We start from the raw sequence: 18,617 nt of genomic DNA on the forward strand, positions 1-18,617 counted from the left end.
TTCGGGCAGCATGAGAAAGATAATATTTTCATTCACTGATGATCTGCAACACAGAAGAATTTGCTAGGATTTTTTTTCCATTAGATGTTTTGCTTATGATTTAGCTGAAGAGAAATGTAAGGTGTATATCTTTTAAGTATCACTGCTCAAGTGATAGTAAATGTGCAAATTGAGTATGCACTTTTGCCTGTAATTGTGGTCTCAGTATTTTGTAGGAATGGTGGCTGATGCTAAAATTTTCCCTTTGCTTGACAGTGCGTGTTCTTAAATTTCACTAAGATATTTTCATGGAGTAGCAGTATAAGTTGTGGCGTATTTCCCATCGTGATTGATATCTGGATTACTAGTTTTTTTAGTAGTCCTTGTAAGTCTTTATTTTGCATTTAGAATGATGTTCCAACAATTAACTATTGAATTCCTTCAATATTGAAGGGTCTTGATAATGTGACTTCTATCTGAGTTTCTCAACATGGCCAGAATAGTTGTATTGGAACACGTGGTGCTTTATCCCCAGACTTTCTATTGCCGTGGAAAGGTGCAGGAAAAATGTTGCTGCATCTGTAAGAAAATTGTTTTCAAAGTCTTTGTTTTCAGATTCACTGCTCTTTGTTTTAATTAATTTGATGACCTAGAGAGGGTTGATTTTGAGGAACAGCAGTCCATCACCATTGTCTGAGTTAACTATTAAAACTGATAAGGTCCCTCAGAATCCCTTTCTTGTAAATGCTATTCTTTTTTCCAAGTATCTGGACCATCTATAACACATAAGTAAAAACTTGTACACACATCTGACTTATGGATGGGAAGGTTGAAACTGGTAATGTTTTAAATTTGTTGTGTTCTAAACATGTCAAACTTTCACCATAAACATCTTCGCCTGGAATCATGCTTATCTGTCATCTGCTTCTCAGAGGATTCAAAGATTTGGTACTATGTGTTTTTATGATGTCTTTGGTGATGATTGCCCTGGTCATCATCGGTGAAACAAACAGCGTGTATTTCATGTGCCTTGACAGCTCAGGTCCCTTGGGAGTCATCTTTGTTCTGCTGAGTCCCACTGACCTTGTTTGTAGCTTGGGCTCTGTGCTTGGAAATCTTCCCTTGGTACTCTTGCACTGTTGAAAAATTTTCTTAGTTGTTTTCGTTTAATCTTCTTTTTGCTGCCAAACACCACATTCAGACCTTCTATAAAATAGGCTTTTGTAGTCATGGGGACTGTATTTGCAAATCCAACCTAAGTGGTGATTTTCACTGTTATTTTGATGCATGTAAGTACTCTTTTTGCAGGTCTCATTTGTTTTCACACCTAATACTTACTCAAATTGAAATTGCTATTGAATATATTATCCTATTTGTATAACACAAGAGATGTCTTAATGTAGAAGCTGTAGCTCACTGGAAAAAAAATATTGAAAGAGTAGTATTGATTAAGTGCCTGATTTAACTTAAATAAAAAACAGGATTTTTACGTAGGATTTTCTTTCAGTGAGCTACAATTTCAAATATTCAGTGGCATAATATTTGCTCCCCAATCTCACCACTCTGCAGCCAGGTAAACCTATATGCAGTCATCATGTGGTAAGGTAATGAGCTCCCTCAGGAAGTATGTATTGTATGTACAGGCTAACGTTGATTTATTAGTGCATGGGGTGGATGAGGATTTAAACGATTGTCTTTTCAACTCAGTAGTTCCCACCCAGAAGGTGGCAGTGATGAAGATGTCTGGTTAATGAAGAGTTTTTGTGTGTACACATTTAGACAAGGAGATGCATTGTCTTTCAGAATGTAAATTTTAGCCAGAATATGTTTCCCATTCAACAGTTATAGGCATTGTAAAATGCTGTGTGTTTCCTGTCTTCCAGGATGTAATGCACACTCTGTTTCTCTCTTCTTTTTCCTCTTATTTTCAACCAGTTGAAGTAATCTTTGTGTTTTCATATGATGTATTATAGACCTTAACTGTCTTGTACAAATCAGCTTTTTTAGTGATAGCGGTCTGTGGCGAGTACCAATGATGAGACAATCTTATGCAAGGTATCTTAAATATTCTTTGACCATTAACAATGAAAACTGTCATCTTAATGTATATAATGAATAGGGCAATATTTTATGAACGTTCTTTTCTCATCCCGCCTTTCTGAATTTTTTGAAGTTATTGCTAAGTTACTTGAATGTAATACGGTACAATCGGCTACTTGAGTTTTTTTTTATCTTCACACTCTTTGTTGTCACAGCCTTGCTTTGCTTTGAGTTCTTCTTTTCTGCAGAAAGAATAACTGGTGTTTTAGTGTGAATGCTCCTTATGTGAGCTATCATTGTAATGCAGCCTTTCAGTGTATTAGCTAAGAAATGTTGTCCCAGCATTGCGCAACAGAATTGATTTTATGATTATTCAAAGCTTTTCCTATATTGATGGCTACGTTGAAGGGTTTACTTTATTAAAAGTGCTCACACTGAAACATGAATGAATATTTTAAATGGTTTTGATTAAAAAATGACTGGCTCTTGTTCAGAATTAGAAAATCTGCACTTCAAGATTACTTTTAAATTTGACATGCTTAATTCATACTACGTTCCTAAAATTATAAAAGTATATTGAAATAGTTTTTCATCTGAATGTGACAATCCTGTCTTTGCTTCATCAAATGCAAGGCAAAGAGTATTATTAAAAGTTGATAGCACTGAAATTTTGTTGTAAAGGTTAGAAGTCCAGGCCTGGGGCCCCCAGCGCAAGAAAGATGGGGAACTCTTGGAGCAGGTCTAGAGGAGGGCCACTAATTGATCAGGGGGCAGGAGCACCTCTCCTATAAGTTGAGGGAACTGGGCTTGTTTAGCTTGTAGAAGAGAAGGCTCTGGGGAGACCTCATTGTGGCCTTCCAGGACTTGAAGAGAGTGTATAAACAGGAGGGGGAGTGGTTGTTCATGAGGGTGAATAGTGATAGGACAAGGGGGAATGGTTTTAAACTGAGACAGGGAGGTTTAGCTTAATATTAGAAGGAAATTCTTCATTCTTCACACAGAGGGTGGTGACGTACTGGAACAGGTTGCCCAAGGAGGCTGTGGATGCCCCATCCCTGGAGGCATTCAAGGCCAGGCTGGATGTGGCTCTGGGCAGCCTGGTCTGGTGGCTGGCGACCCTGCAGATAGCAGGGGGGTTGAAACCAGATGATCATTGTGGTTCTTTTCAACCCAGGCCATTCTATGATTCAATGAAGTCAGCCTTGAAGGTTGTCAGGTGGAGGAAAAATGTGGCTCTTAGTGGACAGTGAGGGTTGTGATTTCATCTGATAAAGTGACTAGAGAAGGAAAAAAGTATTTAAAACATGAAGAATCATAAAAAAGGAAGTATGTCGGACGGGGGAGAGAGAGTTCTTAATATGTAGTTAAAATTGATTTTAAGATTTAAGACATCTGTGGAAAATGAAGTTGTCTATTAGCGAGGTTAGTAAATCACACATAATTGGAAAACATAATCTTGCTCAACACCAGCAAGTTCAGTGTTCTCTGAAATTTATGACATATTTTCTTTTTACTGCCGGGCAACAAACCAAATGTAGAAATAGATGTGGCTTTAAGTTGCATATATTAATATCATCACATCAAGGAAACACAGCCTACAAAGTTTAATGAGGAGAACCAGGACTCTTCCAAGGAATATGTCTTACAAATCCTGTGGTTAGATTTGAAAATGATCAGATGGAAGCAAATGTAATTACTTACAGTGCAGTATTTTTTCAATCTTTGTTTGATTTATGTTACAATGTTTTGCAAGCAAGCAAAATTTGGAGACCAACCAGTTAGCAGTTTGATGGTACTCTCCTGCATTTTGTAGCAAAATTATCAAACGTAGAAATGCCATGCAGAAAATGTTGTTACTGAACTTGAAGTAGAATGAATTTGAAATAGGCTTTTGATTAAACCTGGAATAGGCTGGGCCTGGGATATTCCTGCATTAGAATTTGAGAAATACCTCTTAAACCAGAGATTGCCAGCATTTTGCTTGTTGTACACAAATCTTACAGCAGCATTTCTGAAATTCCCCTCCTACGTGAAAGAAAAGCAACTTATCTCACTGGCTGCAAAAACAAAGTAGAGACCTTGTGTTTTCCTAATGATTTTCCCATGTGAAAGATGTATTAGAGAAGTGTGATTTACAATTATAGACAGATCTTGAAGGGCTACATGTCCTAACATATAGGGCAAACATTTAGCTTTTCTTTCCCTGTAGAAACTGGCTGAATAACAAAACCAATGATTATACGTACACTCTGAGGACAGTACTTACAGTCATTTTCTAGGAACCAAATGTCAAGCATCACCACAGGCAAATCCAGAAATAGCTTTAAGTTTTCATTCATTCTTTTATTTCATTCAGTCATTTCATTCATTCTTCACTCTTCCATTCTAACGTTACTTTTATTGGAGGTGACAGCATTAAACTTAATCGCAGTGTTAAATGCAGTTCATAATGCAGGATATTTCATTTTCCAGCATGTAATTGAGGGAAAACTAACAATACTGGTGAATCCTCTATAGATCAGAATTAGGGAAAATGGTGGTTAGTATCCAAAATCTTAGTTTTTTACATATAGACAGAAAATACTTCACATTTTGTTGTTGACTCCTAAGAAATTGTTGGTCTGCTTGCATGGTGCAGGCATATTGTAGTTAGAGAAAGCTCAGGAAGTCTGAACTGAAGAATGGTCTTAAATTCTCCCTGGTAGTTGGCAAAGAGACAGTAGAGAGGTAGATTTATAACTATTTTGGAGTGCTTAATGAAGATGGAGCCCATGACAGCTTGTTTGGAATTTCTGTCTGGTTAAGTTTAACAAAACATCTTATGGAGCTATTATTTTTAAAGAAATTATTTAAATGATATTGTTTCTTTTAAATAGCATCAAACCACAATATTTTTTCACAGCTTATATATTTCATGGAACTTAATTACTAAAACTACTCACCCATTTTATTTTGCATTTTCCAGTCTGATCTTAGACCATGATTAAATCTTTCTGTCCACAGTTTGTATTATTAACTGTTAAGGATTGCAGCAGTGTCAAATCAACCTGTCCTATATTCAACCTGAATATAGAGGAAAACGTTTTAAAGTGTCTGTCATTGAGAAGATGATGGAGCCATACTTCCCTAAGCTTTTGCTTTGGATGCTATCTTGACACCCTGACAGCTTCTTGTCCCCAAGGGCCCATTTAAAAGAGCTGGATCTCTGCCAACATGATTATTGTTAACAGTTTTATTTCAGTCAGAGCAGTCCTGTAATGTTGCTCATTCTCCATGTTAGAAATGCCAGTGCTGTCTTGGTGTTGTTAAAAGAACAGGTTTAAGGGGAAACAGCATGGAAGCAGTTTTGCTTTTTCTTTCAATAAACAAATCACTCGTAGACCCTCCATAAGGTCACATGGATAAACTATGTAGGGATAAGATTGGGAGTATGAAGCAATCAGGAGCATATATCAATGTTGGTTCTTCAGAAATACTACAAATATTCCTTTATCAAATTGAAACATTCTTTAATTATACTTCAGATTTACAGTAGAATGGCTATTGCCATCAACAGAAAGTTGAAACCAGAAAAATGGAAGAGGATGCTGTCTGTAAGATAGAAAATTACAGTTTGATTCATAGCATGATGGAAGTTGAGAAACAATCTGGAAACGAATGGGTTTTACTAGGAAATCAACCTTTCTCATCCATTTAGAAAAAACTTCAGGTTTCTCATTTTTATTTTTAAGATATAAGAGAGGTGGGAACACTTTCGTATCTTAACAGCTTGTGTGCAGGCTGTTTTGGAGGATATTTTGGCAATGTCAAACAAGCAACATGCTTTAGTTACTGGGAAGTGTTAAGGGACTGGGGTAGTACACTGAAAAAAGGACTAACTTGATAAAAACTAGGGCATCTGGCACAAAATTAATGTTCTCACATGTCAAAACATGCTATTGTGTGATATGCTTTGAATCAGCTGTTGTTGCTAATTCTTACCAAAGCCTTGGTTACCCAAAACTAAGAGGAACTTGAAGAGAAAGGGTTTCAAACCTAAACGGATCAGAAGTGATTTCAAATAAAAGGTACTGAGGAAAAGTAGAACACCATGAAGTGAAAATTAATGAACAAAACCACATGTAAAGTGCCAGTGGTTACCTCCATCTCAGATTCCTGAGATTCTGGGCATCTCCAGGGATGGGGGCATCCACAGCTTCTCTGGGCAGCCTGCTCCACTGCATCATCGCTCTAGATGAAATTAACAACTTAAATCTTGAAGAGCAATTTAAAGCTGCAGATTGCCTCTATTTCTGCATTTGGTGTCTTGATCTTGGCTGAATGCAGGATGTCCATCCAACTGCTCTCTCCTTTCACCTCTTCAAAAGGAGGCAAGAAAACAAGATGAAAAAGTTGGCAAGAATGAGGTGAACACATACCAGTTGTGGTCACAGGCATAACAGACCTAGCGTAGGGAAAATTAATTTACATTCTTGACCACGAATATAGATTCAAATAATAGGAAACAAAATGTAACAATGCTAATGGAGTGTAAGTATTGGTCTAGAACCATTATTTTGCAATTTTTCCAATGTGAACTGCTAATGATTTTTTGCTTAGAAAGGGGGGACAGTAACCTGATAAAATATGCTGATGGCTCGCAGATGAATACCACCATCTCTTCGAAAAAGGATCGGGCTACCGCACACAAATCGATAGATAATCACAAAAATCAAAGTACCATAACTGAAATGGATGACATGTAGTCCAGAAAGGAAGGTTATCTGTTCTGAGACTAATAACACAGAGATCTGCTAGAAGTTCAGCTGTCTGAAGTGACTGGAGAGAAATTGATTAAGTGTTGCTCTGAGCTACCAATGTGATTCAGCTGTGAAGAAAGGTGTTTGATGTTTGCACAGGTCTCTAATGGAACTTCCTGTGGGAAGCTTCTTGCAGAAGAGCTCAAATCAAACCGGAGTAGGAAAAAATATGTTTTGTAGGTGATCAGGGAGTGAAGACTTACTGTTGGATTTGTGTTTATGTTTGTGGGGTTATCTTACTATGCTGAATAAAATCAGCTCAGATATCAAAAACTGAGTAATTCTGGGAGGTGGGTTCTGTGTTCACCGCTTAGGCATCTAATGCAGTCTTTCTTGCTTCGAAATATACTTTATCTGGTATAAATTTTTTTCAATTTAGTAAAATCAAGGCATAGGGAAGAGAGCTGACTTAGTTCCAGACATCTGTCCAGAGGACCAGGTTGCAAGGAGGGGAAGAAGTTGGTGAAATAGGGTAATATCTGTCATAAAAGGTATACTGAATAGTAACTGTTAATAAATACAATTTATTTTGAAGGATGCTTAAGAATATGAACGCAGTCTTAGAGCAGGAATACCAGTGGAGAGGAAATTACCAAATGATGGTATTGAATTTAATATGAAAGGGAAATAAAAATGCAGTATCTTGTGGTAGCAGAATGGTTAACTCAAGTTTGAGTCATGCACATATACCTAGTACATTGTGTTGCAATGAGTGAGTGACCTTGCTTTCAGTATTGTGTTTTCGAAAACATTATTGCCTTTTTAAAACAAAGCTACTACGAAAGATGTGTGCAGGGGTTACTTTGTAGGAATATTGCTTACAACGTTGCTGTTAAGCCATAACAGGGTATTAAGGAGCGTAAGGATGTTCCTTACGCTGTTGCATAGTTTTGGAGCAAGATGCTTAGTTTTATAGACTAATGTCTATATAATGTCTTATAAGCAAATTGAATAATAGATTACTTGAATATCCCAATTAAAAATGAAAAGCCATCAAAATAATCAAGAAAATGGGTTTCATTTTCCAAAAGAGCTGTAAAGACAATTGTAAGGAAGAGGAGATGGAGAAGACTAAGAAGCTCTCTTGTTAAGCAGCAAGTGGAAAGTATCACTGAATCTGCAGTGAAATAGATTTCTATTACTTTGATGGACACAGAAGATGGTATTTGAATAACATGTAGAGAAATATAATTCAGCTTGTGGACAATTATAAAAGAATAAAGCAAAAAAGATCAGAAGATGTATGCGTTAACAAGATAGGCAAGAAAGATGCTTTGATCAGGCAGGATTTTAATTACCCGGCAATTAAATGAATTGTACAGTAAAGTGTGTAGAGAATGAGAAATGGAAAATATGCTAATTGTAGTGTAGGAACATTCTGAATAGCCTATGTAGGACAGGTTCAGTGTGTAATTGGTTTCGGGCAGTAAGCAAGAAAGGAGGCCTTATTCCAGAGGGCATACACTGAGCCTCGTTATCTTGCTTTCTACAGTTCTTAGATTTTATTTCACTTTCAGAAAATCAGGCATATGCTTGGAACTGAATGACGTGACTGCTGGAAATGAAAGCAGTTTTACTCTGTATACAGTGGACTTTGAATGAGGCTCTCTTACTAGTAAAGTGTGCCATCGGGTTGGATTATAACATTTTCTGTGGAAAAAAACACAAATGCGCGTAGTTGAAGTGTAGAAATTCATAGTTGAACAACTTCACGGGAAACTTTTGTTTTTGTATTGTGCTAAAAACAATGAAACCAACAAAAACGTGTTTGTGTGTGGGCGCACATGCACACACCTGTAATGGGTTCTGACCCTGCAGTTTGGAGGGGGCCTGGTCTGTGATGAGCAGTTCTCTGGTGAACAGACATTCCGAAGGGGGGTTAATTTGTAGTGTTCATTCTGAAGTAGTCTCTTATTTCACCAAGGAAGCAGACGTGAATTAATGAGTAGAAGGAACATAAATCCACCTCAATAAGCCTTGTAATGCTGAAATTAATAGCTTCCAACTGTCAAAACCTCAGCAGTACGAGCATAGACTACAACATAAAGATTTGTACGAGGAAATAGAAGCTTTGACTGAAGTCCTCTTATTTTTTTTCTCATTTTTAGTGTTGGTGGTTGTTGTTGTTCTGTCTCTTTTTCTCTCCAAATATAAGCTATTAGTTATCTGTTTTTAGCTGAAGATATTTATTTTTCCGTCTCCTTTTTACTCCATGTTGTGATTTTTCTTATCCCATTCATTCCCACCATTGTCTCTTAGGTAAAATGATGTTTGAACTTTCTGATGTTACTTTTGTTTCAATTTTGCGTACCAGACTTTTGTATTCAGGGATCATAATATATAAAAATACATTCAGAAGAGAGATTTTACAGTTTTAGTAGAGGAAGAGGTTAATTTGATTTGATTGATCTGAGTCTTTAATTGATTTGATTTTTGCAAAGAAAGGCAGTCAAAAAGAAAATCCATCCCAACCTATGATTGTGTGTTCACTGATGCTTCAAACTCAGTTATGAACTTATTTTACCATGCATTTTCTTATCAAGGAGAAATTCAGACTCACTTCAGTAACATTTCTGATTACCTCTGGATATATTAGAAATTATTGAAAGAGAAGGGCTTATTTATTTATGTGTTTATTTATATGTTATCTCAGGGTATAAAAGAACTGAGTCAATGTATTCTGTTGGTTGGCTTTGTATGGAAGGGCTTTCATCAGTAGATGCCATAGTTGTTCTCTGGTGTTACATTTTGAGTACTGGCTGGATGGTATTAGACATGTACTGAGCTATTACACAACTTACATCAAGGCCAGGAACTGGTGATGAAATAAGAATCTTAATTAAAAAATGTTAGTAGCATATAGAAAAGGTAAAATGTCTCGACAATGTCTGGAATTACACAGAGAGAAATAATTGGCTTCCTCACGTAGAAACTTTAGGGAAAAAAAGGCAGCAACATCAGCAATCCTAAATAATTAAAAGAAGTGTCAAGGGATAATTACATTTCTGTGCTTTGATAAACAGTCAAGTGTCAGTTATCTGAATGAAAGGTGGGTCTGGTGGTTCAAGCTAAAGGAAGAAGCCAGGTATTGAAAATAATGGGGACCATAAATGAGAAACTTCAGAGCAGAAACAGAGGCCACCAGCCCAGAGTGTTTCTAAGTCTTAGAGTAGTGCTTCCAGCTGGGGGAGTAAATTTGTAGTGGGACATGAAGGCATAGAGCTGTCTTTGTGCTGCAGCCAAGGTCCAAACTTCAGTCAAGCACCGTTGAATTGGGAACATCGGTAGCTCAGGGCTTCTCAGCTGTGTCCTTGCCTTCCTCACAGCTCAGATGTTACACCTATATATCAAACCATTTAGAGTCTGAGCCCTTATTTTAAATGCAGTATATTACTGCAGAAGTTTAGTGTGCATAACTCCCACAAAACAGGAGCTGACCCCACTGGGGTGGTGTGCTATTGGGCTCCTTTGTGACGTGGAATTGCCACTTACCACTTTGCTTCTTGCTTTACTATCCCTTTTTTACTTCAGCTTTACTACAGTTCCAGAAAGAAAACATGTTGTTTTCCCTCACCTACTGAATTGAAAAATAATGGTTGTGAAGCAAAATAAAAAGATGAGTGATAAGCGTAGTCAAAGCTTTGAGACTGGGTAAAAATAAGACCAGTAAATAGCTGTCAATTGGAGTTCATCCTGAACTTCTACTGCTAAAGAGGCAAAATGACCTCTTCTGGTTTCCTAGCGACTGTGATTCTATCTACCTTGTTGGAGCCACCTGTGAGTTTGTGAACATCTGCTCCTAGCAAAGGTTTTAAAGAACAGCGTTCCCACTATTCTCTGTTTGCAAACTATTTTTGCTAACAGAAAATAATTGATGGAAATTATTTCTGTTTAGGGCTGCTTAATAGATGGGATTTGTATTGTATTCATGTTCTTTAGAATCAACATCATAACATTATATATATATATCTTTATGTTATTTAACTTCAAAGCAGATTGCAGAAGGTGTCTTGGTATGATTTTGTTTGGAGAACCTTTTATAAACTTACTGAGCTGCGTCTCAGAAGCTTACTGTGAGTAGTAATTTCAAGATTAAATTTATAAGTGACTCATTTCCAGCCCTTTTGTTCTCATGTCAATATTGTTCCTTTGTTTAAATAGCTTTTCTTAGTCTCTGAAGTTTGCTCTTTTTCACTCCAGCTCTTTATTTGGTGTATTTCAAAACAAGTCAAGACTAACTCTCCTTCTCTACTTGATAGCATGATTTTGTTATTACTTGTCCTTCTGTCATCTCAATAGTCTTTCATGTCTCTTGAAAATTATTTTTATTGAGATCTGCATGGTGAAACTAGGAGATCCTTCAGCAAGATCATTCCTGACACAGATCCTTAATGATTTCTACCTTAATGAAGTAATTCTGTGCTTTCATTTTAAGGCAAATTGATTATTATCTGTTGCTGTCTCCTGTTAATCACTGAAATCATAGAGAATATTTAGTATTTCACAGGGTGTGATGCCCTGTGGCTATCGTGATTAACGTTGCTTCCCTCACAAACATTAGGCTGAAACTGGGGATGATGTAGTATATCCAGCCTGTTAAACCTTCTGGCTCTTTTTCAAAGTTGATGTACTAAAACCAGTGTGAATTTTGTTGGATCCAGCTACAACAAAGTGCTCAGCAGGTGGCTGCAGACTCCTCTAGCATGACAGGATCTTGAATTTTTAAGATTTTTAAGAGGGATAATAATGTAATCACCGTGAGTAAATGCAAAATAATTAAACCATTAAAACTTTCGGATTAAAAAAAATAATTACATTTGGCTACTGAACTTCCTACTACTGTACTAAAGCAGCCATATTTCTGTAAGAGATCAATATAATGCTAAGTAAATGTCTGTGTTTCAGATAGAGTAAGGCTTGTCAGTTGATCTGATGCTCTCATTTCTCCAGGATTTTCCATTGCTTAATCTTAGCAAACACTGAAGAAGATGATCTGAGCAAGGTCAGGCTGGACTCCAAGTAAGCTGATCTCGCTGTAGGTGTCTGTGTTCATTGCAGAGGAGTTGGACTGGGCAGTCTTTAAAGGCTCCTTCCAACTGCAACCATTCTGTGATTCTGCGCGCCGTGGGATTTGGAGAGTCATTTCTCTGAACTGCTGGAAGGATGCAGTCTGCCCAGTCTGTGGTATTGCCCTGGCTAGGCCAGTAATATTACTGTAGGAGATCTGTTTTTGAAGAAAAGGCCCCTTTCTGCTGTTATTTGACCTAATGCTGAGAAAACCATCCATGTAAGGCCTGCATCTGAGTAGCTCTCTAACGAGAGCTGGATTGATACCTGCAGCTCCAGTGCTAAATGGTCAGATCTGTAATGACATTTATCCTATTATCTTGGTTTGTATTCTGAGTGACAAGGGGATATTTGTCTATCCAGGTGATTTGTGGTCTCCTTCCAAGCACAGAATCAAATATGTTTTGTGTAGAATTGCTTCCCAGGTCCCTCGGTACTGCTGACTGGAAATCCAAGAGTTGTTAGGAAACCCACATATGCAAATAGTTTCATTAGGATACATTTCATTATACAGTAATTAGCTTTTCAGCACATCCAGATGCAACGCTGTAAAAGCGTGTACCCAGGAGCTGCCTGCGAGCTGCGGACCGAGGCTGGGGCTGCCCTGTGCTAAACACAGCCGGGTCCATGGCCTCATTGCAGGGCACAGGGCAAGTGACAAATAGTTTTCAGTACAGGCACAGCAGCCACAAGGCAAGGAGGTGGCCCCAGTTGAGAGAGAAATAACAGAAGGGCCTCAGGCCCGAGGAAGAGGAAGGCAGGAGGGTCTGCAGGCTGCAGCAGGAGCTGTGATGCCTCTACATTTATCTCAGCCTAGAGGTGTTTTCTCCTATTTCCTCTGCCTGTCCTGGTGAGGAGAGGCAGTGAGACTGACTCAGCTAGCTGGCCAGGATGCAAACCCATCACAGCATGTTATTTCAGTTTCTGGGTATTCTCCTTCAGTTTTTGCCCTTCAGAGAGAATGTACCACAGTCCATGCATTTCTTTGGAGCTGGTTATACTCAGCTGTGTCTGCAGAAGCATCAGACACCAGACAAAGGTGGAAAGTATGCCAGTGTGATGCATGATAAGGAATGAAAATGAGGCAGTTCAGGACTGTTTACTTGTGAGAAATTGTTTTGGCTTCCTAGCTGTCACAGCACATATTTTTGGTGCAGGAAGTCCATTCAGAAAGCTGTGCATAATTCAGTCCAGTACAAATGCAAAGAGGCAGACCAGGCCTGTGGCATGTAGCGATACGTGTCTGACAGGGGAGGCAGCTTGTAAAAGAGATTAAAGATGGTAATCTGGAAGCTGTTCTTCAAAAGGCACAGAGTGAAGTTCTGTTATTTTCCGGGAGAGAAAAAGTCAAGAATGTGACTTCATTCAAGACAAAACTTTGCACTTTTCTTTCTATTATTGTCATAAACTGTTTCTAAAGCCATGTTTTGAGTGAGATTGCAAACAGCTCTGCAGTACGATGTAGCATCGTTCTTAACCTTTCACATCTGGAGTATCTTTTGCACTGCACTTGTTCAGGCAATTTGGTAATAATCCACATGACGTAATTTATGCAGAGACCACTGATGGCATTTACTTCTGTCTTTTACCTGGAGTTTCAGTCTGTGGAGTTCTTCATTTGCCATATACCATGCCATAATAATGAACGAGCCTTTAAGCAAATTAAGTTGGATAGCCCTACGATATTAACTCGCTAAATAGTCGCTGCCTGTCTACATTTAAAGACAAAGGGATCAAAGCAGTACAGAAATTCAGATATTTCATGTAGCTGAAGAGCTGAGATAATATTAAGGAAATAGGAGATGTAAGTGCATGTACAAATATTTTCAGTGCTGAAGTGGAATCACTCTGAGCATTTCTCTAGAAATTAAATCTGAGTACATAGTATCTGGCAATTAATAGCAAATCAAACCTGTTTGTGTATGTGGTGATTAGACAGTCTTTAATTGTCATTACTTCATATTCTGATGGCAAACTGAGTTTATTAAAGTTTGTAAGCTCTGAAATAAATAGGAGTAAATATTTTGTTTAGTAAAATTTTACTTATATGTAATAACATCTAGGTGAAAAGTCATCTGAGAATCTTTGTATTTTGAAATAGGGATTAAAGTGAATCTGAGTCACCTTGCTATTCATTAAGCAGTTCTCTCCTGCTCTGTCATAAATAATAAATAGTATGATGGGAAGACTCATCACTTGTTAGTGAAATTTGACTATCAGCAACCAGGTTAATAGGTACAAATAAAAAGCAAGCTATCATGCAGTATCTCTAAAACTTTCTGAAGGTGTATTGCAAATACCAGGATTGGATACCATCTTCTGCCTAGAAAAGTTAGAATGATCAAGATCTAGCTCTAGAGTGTTTTCCTGATTTTACTATTCTTCATGCAAATTAACTGTAATTGACAAGAATATAGAATATTTCATATTATGGTCTTACACATAAAACCAGGTGGTCTTCACGTGTTCAGAAACGCTCATTCTCTATCATCCCTGTGATGTCAGAAATAGCTGCATAGTTCTTTCTTTCAGTGCCTGTTACTTGGGAATTCTGTGAATTCTGTGATTCTGTGAATCTTCCCCTCAGCCCCTGATGGCAGAGTTGGAAGGTTGAGGCTTTATAAATAGGTAAACCTTGTTACTACCACCATCCCACAACAACCCAAGTCCCACCCCATCCCAATAAAACACCTTCTGCAATATCTACCCCATTTCTGCAGTTGAATATCTTAGAACTTTTATGGGAGATAATGGGATTTTTAAAAGGCAATGGTCAACATGAAAATGCATCTTTTGTTCTCCTTTCTCCCCATCCTTTCTTTTTCAGTGTTCTGCTTGCAGAGGTCTCTTACTGAAGACAAATCATGTTTGTTGCTTTATGTATTTCCAGTACATGTAGATTAAAATATTGTAGGTTCTGTTGGATGCCTGAAAACACCTACTACACTTGAAATTTATATTTTACCCACTAATTGTTGGAAAATATGAGCCCTTGATTGGTATGCAATTAGAAGTGTAACATTCTGTTAAACATATCACATAGCATATGGCATGTTAGTAGCAAATCCTCTAATTTAAAATGAAAAAAGTGTGTAGCTCTGCATATTACAAATTTTTGCTGAGGATAAAAATTTGCCATTTGTCTAAATACCATGGGGAAAATACATCCTTAGTTATTTTTGTGATCTGAATTCAGTTTGCTGTATAAAATTTATGTTTTCTAGTGATAAATAGAGGAAAATGTGAAATGTATTTAAATATGAAGTTAGTTGCAAGTAACCCATACTATGCCTTTTATTAAATATATGTATATATTTATTATATATATACATAAATATATATATATTACTTTGTGTGCTTTAGTGCAAACAGGTTAAAAATGCTGAAGCAAGAACATATTTACACAGTCACAGAAATAAAAAATCAAAGGGCAAGGAGTAAAATTGAAATTGATGATGGAATTCAGTGGTGCTCTGTTGTGTCAGTCAAAGCCACAGAATAGATCCACAGACATCATCACAAAATCACAGGTAAATCTCACTGTACTGAAGGCCTGGTAAGTACACTGATTTTTCAGGTGTTTCTGTGTTGTATTTTGGGGCTTTTTGCAGTAACATTTTCACAGATACAAAAAAGTGTTGCAAGAATTAACCTTCTGTTATTGACTGAAGTATTTCTTGCATGGTTCCAGAATATATGAACACTTACAAGATGTGCTAACCCATTTATAAGGCTGATAGTAAACAATGCTAAACTTAGGCATGGTTCACTGAAAGATAGCTTGGTAGCCCAGTTTAATACAGAATCAAGTAAGCAGCATCCACTTTTACTTCCTCAGTGATTGTCCAGGATTACTGTGATTTCAGGTACAGTTAATCTTGTAGGGATTATATTTCTTTGATTAACTGCTTATACACCCTGATTTTTAGAACAAATCTTTGAAGTTGAAAAGATCTTTGGATCCTTTAAAAATCGTAGAATGGGTTAAGTTGTAAGGGACCTTGAAGATCGTCTAATTCCAGCACAGACCCCTGAGGAACACTGCTGGTTGCAGGCCTCCAGCCAGACTCTGCACCACCACCGACGACCCTCTGCGCTCTGCCAGTCAGCCAGTTCTCAACCCACCTCACTGTCCACTCATCTATCCCACATTTCTTCAGCTTTGTTATAAGGATGTTGCGGGAGACAGTATCAAATGCCTTTCTAAAATCAAGGTAGATTACATCTACTGCTCTTCCCCCATCCACCCAGCATGTGACAACATCACAGAAGTCCACCAGATTGGTCGAGCACGACCTCCCCTTGGTGAACCCGTGCTGACTACTCCTGATAATCTCCTTTTCTCCCAGTTGTCTGGAGATGGCATCCAGCACAAGCTGTTCCATCACCTTTCCAGGGACAGAGGTGAGGCTGACAGGTCTATAATTACCCGCGTCTTCCTTCATGCCCTTTTTGAAGACCGGAGTCACATTGGCTATCCTCCAGTCTTCAGGGATTTCCCCTGTTATCCAAGACCTCTCAAAAATGATGGAGAGCGTTTTGGCAGTGATATCCACCAGCTCCCTCAGCTCCTGTGGATGCACCCCATCAGGTCCCATGGACTTGTGGACCTTCGTACTGCCTAGGCGCTCACGCACCTCCTCTTTCCTGACTCAAGGAAAGTCTCCCATTCTGCAGACCCTCTCATTAACCTCCAGGGTGTGGGAAACCTGAGGGAGAGCCTTTTCACTGAGACAGAAGAAGGCATTCAGTATCTCTGCCTTCTCAGCATCCCCCGTTACCAGAACCCCCCCTCACTTAGTAAGGGGCCCACATTCTCTCTAGTTTTCCTTTTGCTGTTAACATACTTTAAAAAGCCTTTTTTATTATCCTTTATCACTTTCAGAGCCCATCTCTTTCAGTTTTCTGAAAGACTCTCCAGCCGTCTGATCATTTTTGTGGCCTTCCTCTGGACGTGCTCCAACAGCTCCTCATCTGTGGCCACAGACTTGGACACAGTACTGCAGGTGGGGCCTCATAAGGGTGGAATAGAGGGGATAGTCCCGTCTTTTGCACTGCTGCCACCTCTCTACTAATGCAGCCCAGAATACTGTTGGCCTTTCAGACTGTTTCAGATCATTGGCTTATGTCTTGCCTTACATCCACTAGAATCCCCAAGTCCTTCTTCACAGGGCTGCTCTCAATGAATCCTTTTCCAATCTGTACATATGTATGGGATTAACCCAACCCAAGTGTAGCAGTTTGCACTTGGTCTTGTTGGACCTCATTAGGTTCACATAGACCCTCTTTTAAAGCTTGTCCATGTTATTCTGGATATTATCCCTTCCTTTTGTTGTATCAATTCAGCATGGTGTTGTCTGCAATCTTCCTTACAATATACTCAATCCCAGTGTATGCCATCGATAAAGATGTTAAAAAGCACCAGATCTGCCCTTGGTGAAGACATCGTGGCTGTCACAGATGACCTCTTTGTCTCACATGTGCCTTAATGTCTCTTCCAGGAGGATCTGCTTCATGATCTTCCCAGATGGAGACATGAGGCTCGTTGGCCTGTATTTCCCTGTCTTCCTTCCTTTGTTAAATATGAGAGTAATGTTTCCCTTTATCCAGTCATCAGCGACTTCACTTGACAGCCATAACTTTTCAAATGTGATAGAGAGTAGAAAGAACCACATCAGCCAGTTCTTTCAGGACCCTGGGATGCATGTCATCTGTCCCATAGACTTATACACATTCAGTCTCATGAGGTGATCTCAAACTTGCACTTTGCCTACAGTGGGAGGGATTTGGCTCCTTCAACCCTTGGTGTAGCAGTGCAGGGACAGGAGAGACGTGGGACTGATAGTGAGGAATGAAGCATAGAACACCTTGAGAACCTCAGCATTCTCTATGCCTGTTATAGTCAGTTCTCCTTTCTCATTTGTCAGAGGCAGTGCAATCTCATTGCCCTTTTCCTTCTCACCAATGCACCTGTAGTACCTTGTCTAGTTATTTTTCACATCTCTCTCCAAGTTCAGTTCTATCCATGCCTTGACTTTCCTGATCCCATCTCTGCGTGTTTGAGCAGAATCCCCGGTTCTTCCCAGGCCACATATCTGTGCTTCCATTCCCTGTGCTTTTCCTTCTTTTCCCTCAGTCTGACCAGCAGCTTCTTGCTCAGCCATGTTGGTTTCCTGCATTGCTGTTTTAGTTAACAGGATATTTGACGGGCATATTATGTCCAAGAAATCCAAGCAGTAAATTTGTTTAATGTAGCAAGCAATGTTTACCTACTACCTCAAAACTTCTGTCTTCCTAGTCACTCTTTCACTGTTACAGTGGGATAACTCATCATTTAACAAATGCGCCGTATTTCTCCTTTAGCTTACATTCTTTCCTAAAGCATAGCATTTTTGAGATACCGGTCTGATGGCACACATATACTATGCCTCAGAGTAACTTTCACATGCTGTCTTTATGAAGTGTTTATCCCAACATGGTAAATAGGATTCACATGCTGCTTGTCCATTCACTGCTCTCCTACTTCAGCCCCTGGGAGTGACTTACTGCAGTGTAACTGAATGCTGCCGAGCCACAGCCTTGTGAGAATTTGTGTCCGCATCTTAAACTGGGCAGGAAAGAAAATCTTTGTGCTCCAGCTGATCATTTGTTATGCTCAAATACGTTTTGTTACGACTTTGTACTTCATTTTGACATTGCGTTATACAGTCAATTTGGCATTGAACTGTAGAA

The 18,617-nt window shown here is 38.6% G+C and overlaps 1 protein-coding gene across 5 annotated transcripts in view; it reads left to right on the forward strand.

Moving 5' to 3' along the window:
* TRAPPC9 (trafficking protein particle complex subunit 9) overlaps positions 1-18,617 on the forward strand; it is a 475,345-nt gene that overhangs the window by 224,547 nt on the left and 232,181 nt on the right. The window lies entirely within an intron of this gene.

This window comes from Centrocercus urophasianus, unplaced genomic scaffold, assembly GCF_019232065.1.
Source record: "Centrocercus urophasianus isolate 14NV4802_14NV808 unplaced genomic scaffold, USGS_Curo_1.0 seq_11, whole genome shotgun sequence".
NCBI classification, from domain to species: domain Eukaryota; kingdom Metazoa; phylum Chordata; class Aves; order Galliformes; family Phasianidae; genus Centrocercus; species Centrocercus urophasianus.